This window comes from Mandrillus leucophaeus, unplaced genomic scaffold (genome assembly GCF_000951045.1).
Source record: "Mandrillus leucophaeus isolate KB7577 unplaced genomic scaffold, Mleu.le_1.0 Scaffold187, whole genome shotgun sequence".
NCBI lineage: Eukaryota > Metazoa > Chordata > Mammalia > Primates > Cercopithecidae > Mandrillus > Mandrillus leucophaeus.
In genome coordinates, this window is record NW_012101887.1 from 4,684,443 (window position 1) to 4,698,841 (window position 14,399).

The 14,399-nt window shown below is 39.9% G+C and overlaps 1 pseudogene; it reads left to right on the forward strand.

Moving 5' to 3' along the window:
* Window positions 1-12,901, forward strand: part of LOC105538222 — a 24,187-nt pseudogene extending 11,286 nt beyond the window's left edge.
* The last annotated feature ends 1,498 nt before the right edge of the window (window positions 12,902-14,399 follow it).

The window sequence follows — 14,399 nt, forward strand, 5'->3', positions numbered from 1 at the left end:
TCACTCGTTGCCCAGGCTGGAGTGCAATGGCACGATCTCAGCTCACTGCAACTTCCGCCTCCCTGGTTCACGTGATTCTCCTGCCTCAGCCTCCAAAGTAGCTGGGATTTCAGGCATGCATCACCATGCCCGGCTAAGTTTGTATTTTTAGTAGAGGTGGGGTTTCACCATGTTGGTGAGGCTGGCCTCGAACTCCTGACCTCAGGTGATCCAACCTCCTTGGCCTCTCTAAGTGCTGGGATTACAGGTGTGAGCCACTGCACCTGGTGAGTTAATTCTTTAAGGTTGCAAAATTATTTTTTCCTCTCAGTTGGAATGAAATTTTGTAATAAAATATAAATTGTTAAAATTTCTACAATTCACATTGCTCATGTATAAATTCTGAAGAGAAAATTAACTCCCTTCAGAATGTACGAATTTCTTGCCTCTGTATCTGTTAGAATATTAGAATATTCTCCTAAAGGCCATTTGGGAACTCATGATAGTTTTGTTTAGGTATCGTTTGATGTAGAAAAGTGTGAAGAGAGGTAAAGATGCTATGAGATGACAAAATAGAAAGTTTAAACATCTCAGTTCAATTCAATTCTCCCTCCCTCCCTCTCTTTATTCCTTCCTTCCCTGCTTCCTCCCTTTCTTCCCTCTTTCATTTCCTCTTTCTTTCTACTTCCCTCCCTTCCTTTTCTCCCTTCATTGCAATGTACCAACACATTATCATGGTCTTTCCCTGTAAAGAATGGGACCCCGTAGATGGCTTTCAGAAAAGGATTCCTGTGTACTAGTCCATTGTTTAGTTTACTATAACCAAGTTATTAAAATTTTGGACCTATGAATATTAAGTGGAACACAGAAACAATGTTGTAAGCCGGAACCACTTCACTATTATGAAATTCATTGAAAAATGTTTGACTTCATCTGTGTAATACAAAGAGCATGTAAATTAGCAGAAGGAGCTATAAAATGTTTAGACAAATATCAAAGTTGACTTTATAAGGAAACAGAGAGAGCCTGATTAGATTCTGGCTCTATGGGAAAACCAGTTGTTTAGAAAAGATGGGTCTGGATAAGAAAAAAACTGATGGTGATTTCTTCCTGAAGCCACCCTTGACTAATTCACCTGCACAGGTCTTTTTGAATTCCTCTAATACTTATAGGCCATCCTATGAATCCAGCAATTTTTTTGTTTTTGTTTTTTGTTTTTTGTTTTTTTTTTTTTCAGATGGAGTCTTGCTCTTGTCACCCAGGCTGGAGTGCAATGGTTTTGATCTTGGCTCACTGCAACCTTCGCCTCCTGGGTTCCAGTGATTCTCCTGCTTTAGCCTCCTGAGTAGCTGGGATTACAGACTCGTGCCACCATGCCTGGCTAGTTTTTGTATTTTTAGAAGAGATGGGGTTTCACCATGTTGGCCAGGCTGGTCTTGAACTCCTGACCTCAGGTGATCTGCCTGCCTCGGCCTCCCAAAGTACTGGGATTACAGATGTGAGGCAACGCGCCTGGCCAAATCCAGCATTTTATATTGCTGACAAGATTTAGGTGAGTGAGAAATACAAGTAAATAGTCTATAATAGACCGCGACAAATATGTTCTGAGTGCACCATTAGGGTCATGGAAAAATTTCCCCAATTTTTTTTTTCAAAGCAGAGAGATGATTATGGAGATGCACTTTATTACCACTGTTAATATTTTCTTTTTCTTTTTTTTTTTTCTTTTCCTGAGGGGCTTTTAAATGACTTTCTTACATTCTCCTGCAAATGACCTTGCTTTTCTTCCAACTGAACTTGGTATCTGGCTCTCCCCTTGACTCTCTATTTAAAGACTGTGTCTTTTTCACTTTTAAACTTTCATGATGTGTGCCACCTAATAGGTCAAGTATAGATCTGGGATTAGAATGAGATAAAATTGCAATTTTATCTGTGTTTACTTAATCTGTATTTGAAGTTCCTTGTATGGACAGTGGCTTTCCTAAGAACTAATAAGGAGGCTAAAGTAGACTGACTCAGTGGTAGAGCTTCCAAGGAAAGGTGACCTTTACACAGATAGGAAATACTCGCAAAAAGGCATGGTGAGACCAGAGCGCAAATAGACAAAGAAAAGACTTCATTCTAACATAAGTTAAAACAAGTCTTTTTTTTTTTTTTTTAACCTTTTTTTTGAGACAGTCTCATTCTGTTACCCAGGCTGGAGTGCAGTGAAACAGTCTTTTTTTTTTTTTTTTTTAACCTTCTACTACTCGCTGTTGTACAATAGTAAAGTATAAGTTATTTGAACTTTTAGGAACAATAAGAAAAGCTGTATAGCAAACCAAAATCATTTCTGTAAGAAAATAGACTTATTTTTGTGCATTTTTTGATAGTGCATTATAGTAAATATTGTAGAATTCTCTTTTGCTAGGAGTGCAAATAATTTTAAACAGACACTATCAACTAAAATACTACTTTGCTTGATTTATTTGATCTAAAAGTCCTCTAAAGCATAACATTTTGTTTTAATTAAAAAAAATTGCTTTTGTAGAGATGGGGGTCTCACCATGTTGCCCAGGCTAGTCTCTTGGTTCCAAGCAATCCTCTTGCATGGGCCTCCCAAAGTGCTGGGATTATAGGTGTGAGCCACTGCGCCTAATTTAAAATGTAAAATTAAACTCCAAATGATATCCATTTATTAGTATTATTGAACATAAATTTACTATTAAGTATGAATTTATTTAACATCAATCTATTATTAATTGCTTTGCTGGGCTGAATCATGCAGTTGTAGTAAGAGTATTTTTTTCTTTTTTTTAAGGAAGTCTGTTTTGTAGGGGCTCTATCTCAACATCTTGAACTACCAGTTGAGCTGGTAAGGTGTCCGGAATTGGTGGGTTCTTGGTCTCGCTGACTTCAAGAATGAAGCCGCAGACTCTCGCCATGAGTGTTACAGTTCTTAAAGATGGTGTGTCTGGAGTTTGTTCCTTCAGATGTTCAGATGTGTCTGGAGCTTCTTCCTTCTGGCGGATTGGTGGTCTCACTGCCAGGAGTGAAGCTGCAAACCTTCGTGGTGAGTGTTATAGCTCTTAAAGGCAGCGCGTCTGCAGTTGTTCATTCTTCCCGGTGGGTTCGTGGTCTCCCTGGCTTCAGGAGTGAAGCTGCAGACCTTCGAGCTGAGTGTTACAGCCCATAAAGGCAGTGCAGACCCAAAGACTGAGCAGCAGCAAGATTTATTGCAAAGAGCAAAAGAACAAAGCTTCCACAATGTGGAAGGCGACCCCAGCGGGTCGCAGGTGCTTGCCTCCGCAGCCTGCTTTTATTCCTTTATCTGGCCCCACCCACATCCCACTGATTGGTTCATTTCACAGAGAGCTGATTGGTCCGTTTTGACAGAATGCTGATTGGTGTATTTACAATCCTTGAGCTAGACAGAGTCACAGAGTGCTAGTCAGCTAGATACAGAGTTACCTAGATACAGAGTACCAATTGGTGTATTCACAAACCTTGAGCTAGACACAGAGTGCTGATTGGTGCATTTACAAACCTTGAGCTAGACAGAGTGCTGATTGGTGCATTTACAATCCTTGAGCTAGACACAGAGTCACAGAGTGCTAGTCCTCCAAGTCTCCACTAGGTTAGCTAGATACAGAGTGCTGATTGGTGCACATGCCATCCTCCCACTAGATATAAAAGTTCTCCAAGTCCCCATCCGGTTCAGGAGCCCAGTTGGCTTCACCTAGTGGATCCTGCATTGGGGCTGCAGGCTGAGCTGCCCACCAGTCACGAGCGGGGCCTGCACTCCTCAGCCCTTGGTCCATGGAGCAGAGGGCTGCGCCCTTCTGGGAGGCTCTGGCCACGCGAGAGCCTATCCTAGGGCAGGAGGTCAGATATGGCGGGCTGCAGGTCCCAAGTCCTGCCCCGGGCGGAAGCAGCTAAGGCCGGGCCAGAATTTGAGTGCAGCGCCGGCGGGCCGGCACTGCTGGGGAACCCAGCGCAATCTCCACAGCTGCTGGCGCGGGTGCTAAGCCCCTCACTGCCCTGGGCCGGCAGCGCCGGCTGGCTGCTCCGTGTGCGGGGCCCACCGAGCCTGCGCCGCGCCTGCCAGAACTCGCACTGGCCCGCGAGTGCCGCAGGTGGTCCCGGTTGCCCCCCCCGTATCTCTCCCTCCACACCTCCCAGCAAGCAGAGGGAGGCGGCTCCGGCCTCAGCCAGCTCTGAGAGGGACTCCCACGGTGCCGTGGAGGGCTGAAGCGCTCCTCGAGGCCGAGAAGGGTGAGGGCTGCTAGCACATTGTCACCTCTCAATAACACCTTTTTCCATGGAAACTCATGGAGTTTTAGTTTAAAAAACACTTAAAATACTTATTTTTCTGTCTTAGACATGATTTTTTGAATAAAAATATCTGAACAAACATTCACAGGTGAATTTGTGGCATTAACGTTTGTGTGGGCAGCGTGCTTGGAGTTTCTGAGGGTGCAGAGATTGTATTTCAGAAAAAGGAAGTGGTAGGAGTTAAGGCAATAGAGTATGGTGGGGAGTAGGATGATAGCTAGCTTGCCTGATGCCCAGGAAAATAGGAGAAGGTAAGACTGAAAGGCAGTTTGGGGTGCATTTGGAAATAGCTTGCAACATCTTTGTTCAGTAGACAAGCAGGTATCACAGAATCTTTTTGCTAAGGAGCAGACCTAATCAAGGCAGAGCTTAAACTCAAAATGGAAATTACCAGCCACATTGTTTGGAAGAATAGTGGGCCTAATATGAGGTCAAAACCAAATAAGAGATAAAGCATGTGAAAAGAGAGCAACAGAGAGTTGCAAAAAAGTGCTGAAGAAAAAAATAGATGCAACTTGGTGTTTAATTAGATATGGTGGGGGTGGGAGAGGAATAAAGCAAGATGACTCATGTTTGGAGCCGGAGAGAACAAGTGTACCCTTAACGAACAGGAAGTCAGCAGAAACTAGTTCTTGGAGAAGTTTAATTTTAGAAATGTTAAGTTTGAGGTGCTGCCAGGGCATCCAAATTTAACCCCTTTCTTGGGCCTTTTATTGTAGGGGATAAAAGGCAAGTCCATTCTTTCAGAAAGTGTCCTGCTGTTTACCAATCGCCTACCTTAATTTTCCCAGTGAGCTTCTGACCCTGTTCCCCAGGGTTCTTTGTTTTTTGTTTTTTGTTTTTTTTTGGACAGGCAGGATGAGGTCTTTTCTGTACATTTTTGGGTTTAAGATGTTGTTGAATCTGCAAGATAAGACAACATTTTTCCTTGTTAGTACGGATTATTTTTCATATTAAAGTGACGCTGGTTACTGTGGTTCTCTTCACTAGAGCTTACCAAAGATGCCTTCATACCAGCAGTAAAGCTGTGGAGGAAGGACAGAGTGAGTCACAGGAAAGAATATCCTATCCACCCAGTTCAATTTTACAATCATGTAGGTAGAACTGGAACTCTGCACAGAGGCCAGGGTTAGAGAGAGGGATGGATTGATCGATTTATCTGCGTGGAAGTGAGTGGAAAGGCAGCGGTAGATCTTCTGAGCGCATGCTTGAGCATGTTCTGCTTTACAGCTCACATTTTGTTGGTGGCTGGCTGTGTCTTCTAAAACAGATCAACTGTTCTGGGGCACGGTGAGTCATTCCACGTTGTTTTCTTCCCCGGTTCGACTCTGCATTTGTCCCTAGTCAACTTCCTCTTATCTCTAACCATTTTGTCAATGTTTCTGTCTAAGCACTTCTCCTGTCTCCATTGAGGTCAGAAAAAAGGGAAATAGACTGAAATCAACATCCCATCCACAAGGGTATATGAAGTATTCTGCATGTGTGGAGCATCATTCCAGGTTTTTCAATCATATTATGTAAAGAACTGAAGTTAGATAAAAGAAAAGCTTACCTTTACATGACAATTACTAAAAGCTGGAATGAGTTATTGAAAGAGGCCACTGATTCTAAGTATAGAAGAAATGACTAGGTTGGGTACTACCTGCTAGTTGATAATGGAACATAAGATCTTACATATTCTTGGGATAATGTGAATTTTTAAAAATTCTATTTCTTGTAACATATGGACTGAAGATTGTTTCCCACTACTTTCCGTGCCTGTGTAAGCAGACCCTTATCATTGAGCTTATGTCTCTCTTTATATGTGATTATTTTGTATCTGCCACCTCCTCCATATTGGTTTATACGTTGGCTGATGAAAGTGGAAATTCCATTCTTTCACTTAAATCTTATTTGCAATCATGTTTTCACATGATTATTATGTATCATAATCAATTCAGAATCACTTTTTTAAAGTGAAAACATAAATAATTGTCTTTCTATATGCAGCAGGTCATTATGCAAATGACAAAAATATTTCTTTTACATGAAATAGAGGGAATGAGGAAATAATGCCCTAATTCAGCAGGAACTATTTTTGTTTTGCGTAACTAAGACATTTCCAATTTAGGGAATGCTGGTAGGTCAAGGGTCAAGGAAGCTTGGTCAGCAAAAGACTAATGTAATGCATTTTCTCTTTTTCTGCAGATTTCTGTGAATAGACCAGAAGCTGACCTTTACAGGATGTTTGGGTGCAGGTGAGGCTGATTTGAGTCAAATGTGCTTTACAGATCTACAGTCTCGTACCTCACTCTGGCTGAAGCACCAGTCCCCAAGTGCAGACTTCTTGCCTGTTTCCCGTATAATACTGTCCAACTCTGAAGCCTCCTACCCTGACCTTGGCCCTTGCTATTTTCTTCAGTGGTTCTGATGATGGAAGAATCAGAAGCGCCTTGTGTGTACTGGAAATAGGGTCGGGGCGGGGGGTGGCGTGTGTATTTTTGGGTAGTATTTTTCCTTTTTATCATCTCTGTTCTAACTACTTTCTCTGGGCACAGCTTTGCTCTAATTATAGCAAAGGCTAAACAAGGTGAACTTCAGTCTAGGAAATTTTAGTTCTATAATTTTATGGAGAGAAGGCTTTTTCAAATAATTTCCTTGCTTATTGGTTACTTTTTAACCTGCTTTGTGGGATCCATGCAGTTAATTGATTAATCATCTAATTATTACTGGCATGGTTATGGATGTTACTTAGAATTTCAAGGCTTATTTTCCTGTAAGTGGGCATAAAAACACAAATCATAGGTTTGTTTTGAGGATTAAATGAGATCATGGCCAGTGGCTAGAACATATATTTGAGGAAAAATCAATTCAGTTCTATTGACACCAGCATTGAGATATGCTAAATTCAATGCTAATTTGGAGTTTCAGAATTCTGAGACTGGCTTGAATAAGTTTATACTAACTTATAGTAGCAACAGTTGTTGAATGCTTACTATGTAGAAGGCATAGTAAGGTGTATGTTAAATACGTTGTATTAATTTAATTCTCTCTACAGCATCAGGAGGTAGGTTCTACCACCTATATTGTTTAGCTTGGATAGAAATAACTTGTCTAGGGATAGCCTGTTAGATCTGTCTGATCCTGAGGTCTGTACTCCAAACTATATTATACTGCCTCCGTGTGACCATTTTCTAATTACAAGTATCATATTTTGAAAGTGAGATACATAAAATTGAGCAGTTGTTCTGTGATTACTGTGAGGTAGACTGTGAGGTGGGAAATGTTACATTTGGAGTGGAAAAAATTATGATTGTGGATTCGGAATTCCATGATCAGGGATGTCTGGGGACAACTTCTTTTCTAGAACGTGGGTTGGGAGCATGGACTCTGGACCCATATTTTCTGTGTTTGCATCTCAGCTCTGCCACTTTGTAGCTCTGTGACCTAGGACTAACAACTTCCTGAGCCTCAATTTTTTTGTCTATAAAATGATGAAAATGCTGCCCATCTCAGAGTTATGAGGATTAAATGAGTGAATACATGTAGATTCCTTAGAATAGTGACTGACACTTGGCAAGTACCATTAGATATCACCAGCATTTCTATATCTTTCACTTTATATATCTCTTCTGGCTGTCTTCATGTGTGCATAGTTGCACTCTTGCTAAGAAATGCATAGATTTACTTAAGGATGTTGTGAAGCTTGTCCACAGAATTATAATGTGGTTTTGGAGTCTTTAGTATATTATAATGGAGGAAAAAGTTATTACTGTCCATTTTTCCACTTTCAAAAGCAATTATTGCTTAAGAATTACTGGGATTAATTATCTTTCAAATATATAATTCTGAATTTATATTTATAAAATTGATACCTGTTCAAAATCAATATTAGTAGAAACCAAATATATTGAGTGACTTACTTGGCCTTATCTTTAGTCATAATTTCAGATTAGAAGTGAAAGTGAATTTAAATGACGTGGTTGTGTTGAACCGTCTCTTCTGTTCTTTTTACGCTTGCATGTGAGTGAGGTAAATGGTTAGACAATTCTTAGCCTTTTTGCCCAGCTCAAGGAAGAGTTAATAAAATAACGTTATGTAAAGTGCATTGAACTCCTCAAGAGAGAAGTGTTATATTAATACCTCCCTCACAGTGATGTTCTCAGACTTAATGTTTGTAAATTGCCTTGGTACTCCCAGTAACGTCCTGATGAAGCATCATTTTGTTTTATTGCAAGGAGCTCTAAGTTACACAGAATACAAGTTAAGGGGGAAATAATATCCCAGTCTTTATTTTACAATCAGAAGTACATGAAATAGAGAGAAAACATTTTGTTCCAGTTGTGAACGGTAAAATTGATCATTTGTTTTTTTTTTCTCTCTGTTACTTTTGGGATGGGGTAGAGTTTATAATGTAGTTTAATTGAGTACTCGTGATTAGAGTATTTAATGGCAGAATTGGTGATCATGATACAAAGAGATCTTTAAGGACACTGGTATTCAAATTTTTAAAGTTAAATTCCAATTTTAAGAGTCAGTTTTTTTATATGATTACTATTAAGTTTGGCATTTTTGAGACATGTCTTAAATCAATATCTGTAATACTTACAAACATCAGTAGGGAGAATCATATTGTAAACACATATTCTTGCTGTAGGGTACATTTTAAATGTCTAAACACTAATCAATATAGCAAAATTAAGTATTGACTAAAATAGCTTTATAATAAGTAATTATTGGTTTGCTCTTTTAGAAATTAGACATTTTCACTTTGGGAATAAAGAGTAAATTTACTGTCATGAAATTAAAGTGTTTCTGACCTTTTTGTACAACTTTCCTCTGTCTATGAAATGATTAGGTTTAAATATGATTGCACAGCTGTATTATGTTGCAAGCATCAATTTTTAATTATTATAAGGTCAATGTTAGAACAAATGTGATTAGAACAGTACCTCAATGCAGTTATTTGCTTTCTACTCAGAAACCACTCTGTGTTTACTAAAACTAACCCAAACCTCTCTCGGTTGATATGGCTAATTAGATTCTTGCCAAATCCTTTGTTTTCCTCAGTGTTCATTCTACGTATGTTATTTTGTTGATTCTTTCAGTTTTTTAAAATACAAATTTCTTGATTTATTTCTTCCCTTCATAGGGGGACATTTATTTTTCTATGTGTCTATGTGTGCACATCTCTCTGTGTGTATAACCGCAGATAACAGTAGCTTCACAATCCTCCTGCCTTGTATAGCACAAATATTTCTTCCACACAATATTATTGGGCACTGATTTGTATGAAGCACATCTAAATAGAAAAGGAGTTTCCTTGCCAAGCCTGGGTTTTTATGATTCTATGTTCACAGAGATTTGCTGCTTTCCTGAGTTTTTAGTTTCTTCAAATTAAAAGTTTCCTGCTACATAAAAACATGACAAAAATTTCCTGCTACATAAAAACATGACACATTTTTCATTAAAATTCCCAAGATTTTCAGCATTAATAGTAATTCAGGTTTTAATCACAAAAGTGGTTTTCTAATTCTTAATTAGTTGTTCAGATTTCATTTACTGTTGACATATTATCTACATTTTAAAAACAGCAATAATACTGGGCAAAAAAATTTGTTGCCTTTAGTAAATGAAGCAGCCTAAGATTTCCTGCACAGAACACACAGGCCGAATAGTCCATCTTTGTGGCTTGGGGAATGAGTGGTCAGATGTTGCCTGGGCTCCACTGAGGGTCTTAAGATGTAGCAGTAAAGGGAAATCACTTGGCTATGGCAAGTGGAAGAAGGGCTGGTGGAGTAGTGATGCATTAGCAGGAATAAGCAGAATGTGCTACTAAGAAGGTAAGTCTTATCTTTGATTCATTAATAATTCTTCAGTCGATTTCACGGGAGTATAAAGGAACACTTAAGAGAACTTACTCTTATGTTAGATGATGCAGCTTTCACCCAATAATCCCTTCTCATCTGTTACATTATTTTTGAGTCATATATTCTGAAAACAGTTGCTTTTGAAAAATAAATATGTAGGGTCCTCTTGTGGAATACTTTCAAGTTCTATGTAGGGTCTAATGATATAATTCCCCACATTGTAACAATGAGGGAGAAGATATTTTGGAATTGGATGGTTCTTCCCCAAATCTCTTAAATTATATTACCCAAGAGGAAGCTAATTCTGAGTGGTGTTGTGGAAGCCTAGTTATGGTAGTCAATGCTGAGAGTCTCTTGGAAACATCTTGACATAAATGTCTCCAGAACCTCTGACTGTAAAGGTTCATGTACAACATAAGCCCGTGACAGGCTTGCATTTCAAAGTTTCTAGTTTCAGGAACTGCTCTTAGCTACTGGGCTCTTAGTTACTAAGCTATTTAGACCCAGCATATTTATCATATTTATACTTATTATACTTAGTTGCTCAGCAAGTCCAAAAAAAGATAGCTACAAAACTGTTTTTATGTTTCTGCCAATAGCTTAAATATCATTTTTCACATTTTCTAAATCATATTGAATGGAGAGATTCTATGATTAAAAAATAACAAATCTAATCGCCAAGTTCCTCTTATTCTCCAGCCCTTCTACTGCCTCCACCATCACTACTTATTGACCAAAATATTTATGAATAATGCACTGCAAACATTTCTGCAGAAATTCCTCTTCTTATAAACAAGGCACCATAGAAAGCTCATGAATGAACAATTTTATAGAGTGTAACAGCCAAAGAAATGTTAATCAAGGTTAAAATTATGCCTTCTTCCTGTCAGCCACAGAAATTAGGTAAAAGCTTTGTTTTCTGATGCGGCAATTTCATGGAACCTTTCTCAGTTACATGGAGCCTTTCTCAGTTACCTTCACTGAGCCCAACCCTTTTTCCAAGATGTCATTAAAACATTTTCACAAGAGAAGAGGGCCAGCTGTGACACTTCATTTTTCAGTTTCTAACTGCCTCTGGATTTGCTTCACCTTTCAAGTCTGCACTAACATCCAGGTTTTGGATAATATGACAATTTGCATGGATATTTAGAGCAGATTATAACATGTTTGGTTTGGTGGTCAGATGAGTCTAGTGTAGGGAATATAAATATGGCTCAGTATGAAAAGCTACAAGAGTAGCATACTGCTGTATTTCTAAATTGAATAAAATTGATATATTCATTATCCACCTTAGTTTGGCTAGATATTCAGTAATGGCTGTAATTGGTTTGTTCCTACCCTCTTTTTTTGGTACGATGCAGGAAACTTCTGTGGCCTACACACTAGGAAAAAGGCAGGGAAGGACTTTTGGTCCTCCGTTTACTTTTTTTTTTGCATTGTGATAGACGCTTATAGTTATAAGCCTTGATGGTCTAATTTTAGGTGCTCTACTTAGTCCAAGCCAAGCTAGGAGAGGATAGGAAACTTTGTCAAAGCTTAAAGGCTACTAGGAAATGAAATTTTTGAATAGCCTGGAATCACTTTCCCTACCTGGTCATATTACCTCTTCTAGGGTGTGGTGAAGAATTTTCATGAAGCCGCATGAGTAGCCAATTATTCTATGAAAATTGATCAGCCACATCATAAAAATGAAAAATAACATGATAGGAGGCTGAAGTCTGGAACACTGCCTTTGGGGAGAGAAGCAGAGCTGGTCCAAGCCCTGGCCCCAAGTAAAGCCACTGCCCCGGAGCCACCTTGGAGGTCCCTCTCCCCACTAGATGCCTTTTTGCACAGCACTGGGCTTTGGTCCCTGCTCCCACCTCTCTGGACCACTGCACCTGGATGAGCAGTGGCGAGTTGGGGAGGCACAGCGTGACCCAATAAGATCTGTCTATTTAAGCTTGTTCTGCTGGATCTGCAGTGGGCAAATCCAACCTGTCCTCTGCCTTGTGAAGGGACAATTTCATGAGTACCAGGAGAGCACAATCAGAGCAGCCTTCCTCACACAGAATGTCTGCTTGGACAACACAACACTCAGGTTTGCGATCTGGGACGTGGTTGGACAGGAGTGGTATCACAGCCTGGCCGCCATGTATTCTTGGGAAGCCCAAGCTGCCATCATGGTCTATGACGTCACCAATACAGATACATTTGCTGGAGATAAGAACTGGGTGAAGGAGCTATCGAGGCAGGCCAGCCCCAACATGGTCCTTGCACTCACAGGTAACAAGGCAGACCTGGCCAGCAAGAAAGCCCTGGAATTCCAGGAAGCACAAGCCTATGCAGACAACAACAGTTGGCTGTTCATGGAGACATCAGCAAAGGCTACAATGAATGTGAATGAAATTTTCATGGCAATAGCTGAGAAGCTTCCCAAGAACAAGCCCCAGAATGCAGCTGGTGCTCCAGACAGAAACCAAGGTTCTCCAGGAGAACCAGCCGGCCAGCCCCAGCCAGTGTTGCAGCAATGGAGCCCCCCTTGCCTGCCACTGCCCCCACTTTCTCCACCTTAACGACCTGGAATCCACTCTTACCAATCGTACTTAACGACTTGGGCCACCTCTTGGGTAAGGGGGTAGGAGTAGGAGTCCACCATGATTTCTCCATATAATTTTGGTCATAGGCCATAGTGAGTTATTTCACCTGTACCTTTCTGTACAAATGCTAATTCGACTTTAAGTCTGAAGTCACTTTTTAAATATATATGATCTTCTGCTCTTCCCACTTCCTCCTCTTCCTACTGCTTTCCCACTTTTCTTTTGCTGGTTATAGCCACATGCTCCCCTCTGGGAAACCACAGCATTATCACAGCATTATTGTGACAGCCACAAACCCATTGCCTACAACTCCTCCACCCTTGGTCACCCTGACCTCTGGCTCTGAGCCCAGTTCTGACCAAATCATGATGAGTATTTCGGGGTGGCTGGGTAGGGGGGATAGTGGGAGGGGACAGAACCAACTTCTTCTTGTATTTTGTATTGTATATTTTCTTCAAAATGTAACCAATCAGTATCTTGTCAATATAGTCAAAATGTGGTTGATCATATTTTCGTAGGGTAATTGGCTACTCATGTGGCTTCATGAAAATTCTTCACCACATTGAAAAGGGGGTGATATGACCAGGTAGTGAAAGTGATTCCAGACTATTCAAAAATTTCAATGTAGTCAGATAAAAAATTAATATGACAATGAAGTAATAGTTTATACTCACTACATAACAAAAAATAAAAATTAGGGCTATAACAAGTGATGATAAAGAAAGGGAGTAATGAAACACATAAGCTGTCAGTAGGAATATAAGCAGGTGCAACCACACACAATGCTCACAACACTTAACCACTGTGTCAGGCATTAATGCTTTAGTTACTGAATTGTGAGAAAGTCTGTGTTGGCTAAGAGGCTGGCTAGGTATGATGACCAACTTGTCCTGTTTTAACTTTTCGGGCTTCAAACTGAAATGTCCTGTCCTAGAAACCCTCTCAGTCCCAGGAAAGCTGGGATAGTGTAGGTTACCCTGTGGACATAGCAATTGCAAGGGGATCCTCCAGAGACTTAGGGCAGCAGTTGTTTATCAAGTGTGGAATTATTTCAATATTTTACAAACAGGTCAAGTCATCCTGGTGTGTAGCAGCCTGGATACATGCACTTTGGAAAACATTTCAGCATTTGGCGTTCTGTGAACTTCAATATATACATGCTCTGTGACTCCCAAGTTCCTCTCAGTGGCATATAGATTAGAGCAACTCTTGAGCATGTTTGTTAGGAAATGTGTACGAGAATTTCATGGCCGCATTGTATGTAATAACAAAAAAAGTTGGAAACAAACATCCTGCAGCGAGACATTAGATGACTGTATTGTGCTTTTCATACAATGGAATACTATGAAGCAGTAGCACTGAAGGGACCAGCATGAACTCATCTCACAAATGATATTGAGCCAAAGAAACAAGTCGAAAAATACAGAGGATATGGTTGATTTATATAAAGTTAGAATCAGGCAAAAGTAAGTAATATTTTAAAGAGATACAAACATAAAATTATAAAGAATAGCAAGTAGCTAATAAATACAAAAATTTCTGGTGGTGATTACCTGTGGGATACAGGAAGGGGCTCACAAAAGGCTTCAAAGTTCTTGCAATGTTCCATTTTTAAGCTAACTAGTGATATGTGGTTGTTCTCTTTATTCTTTTCACCTAATGCTTTATAAATTGTTTA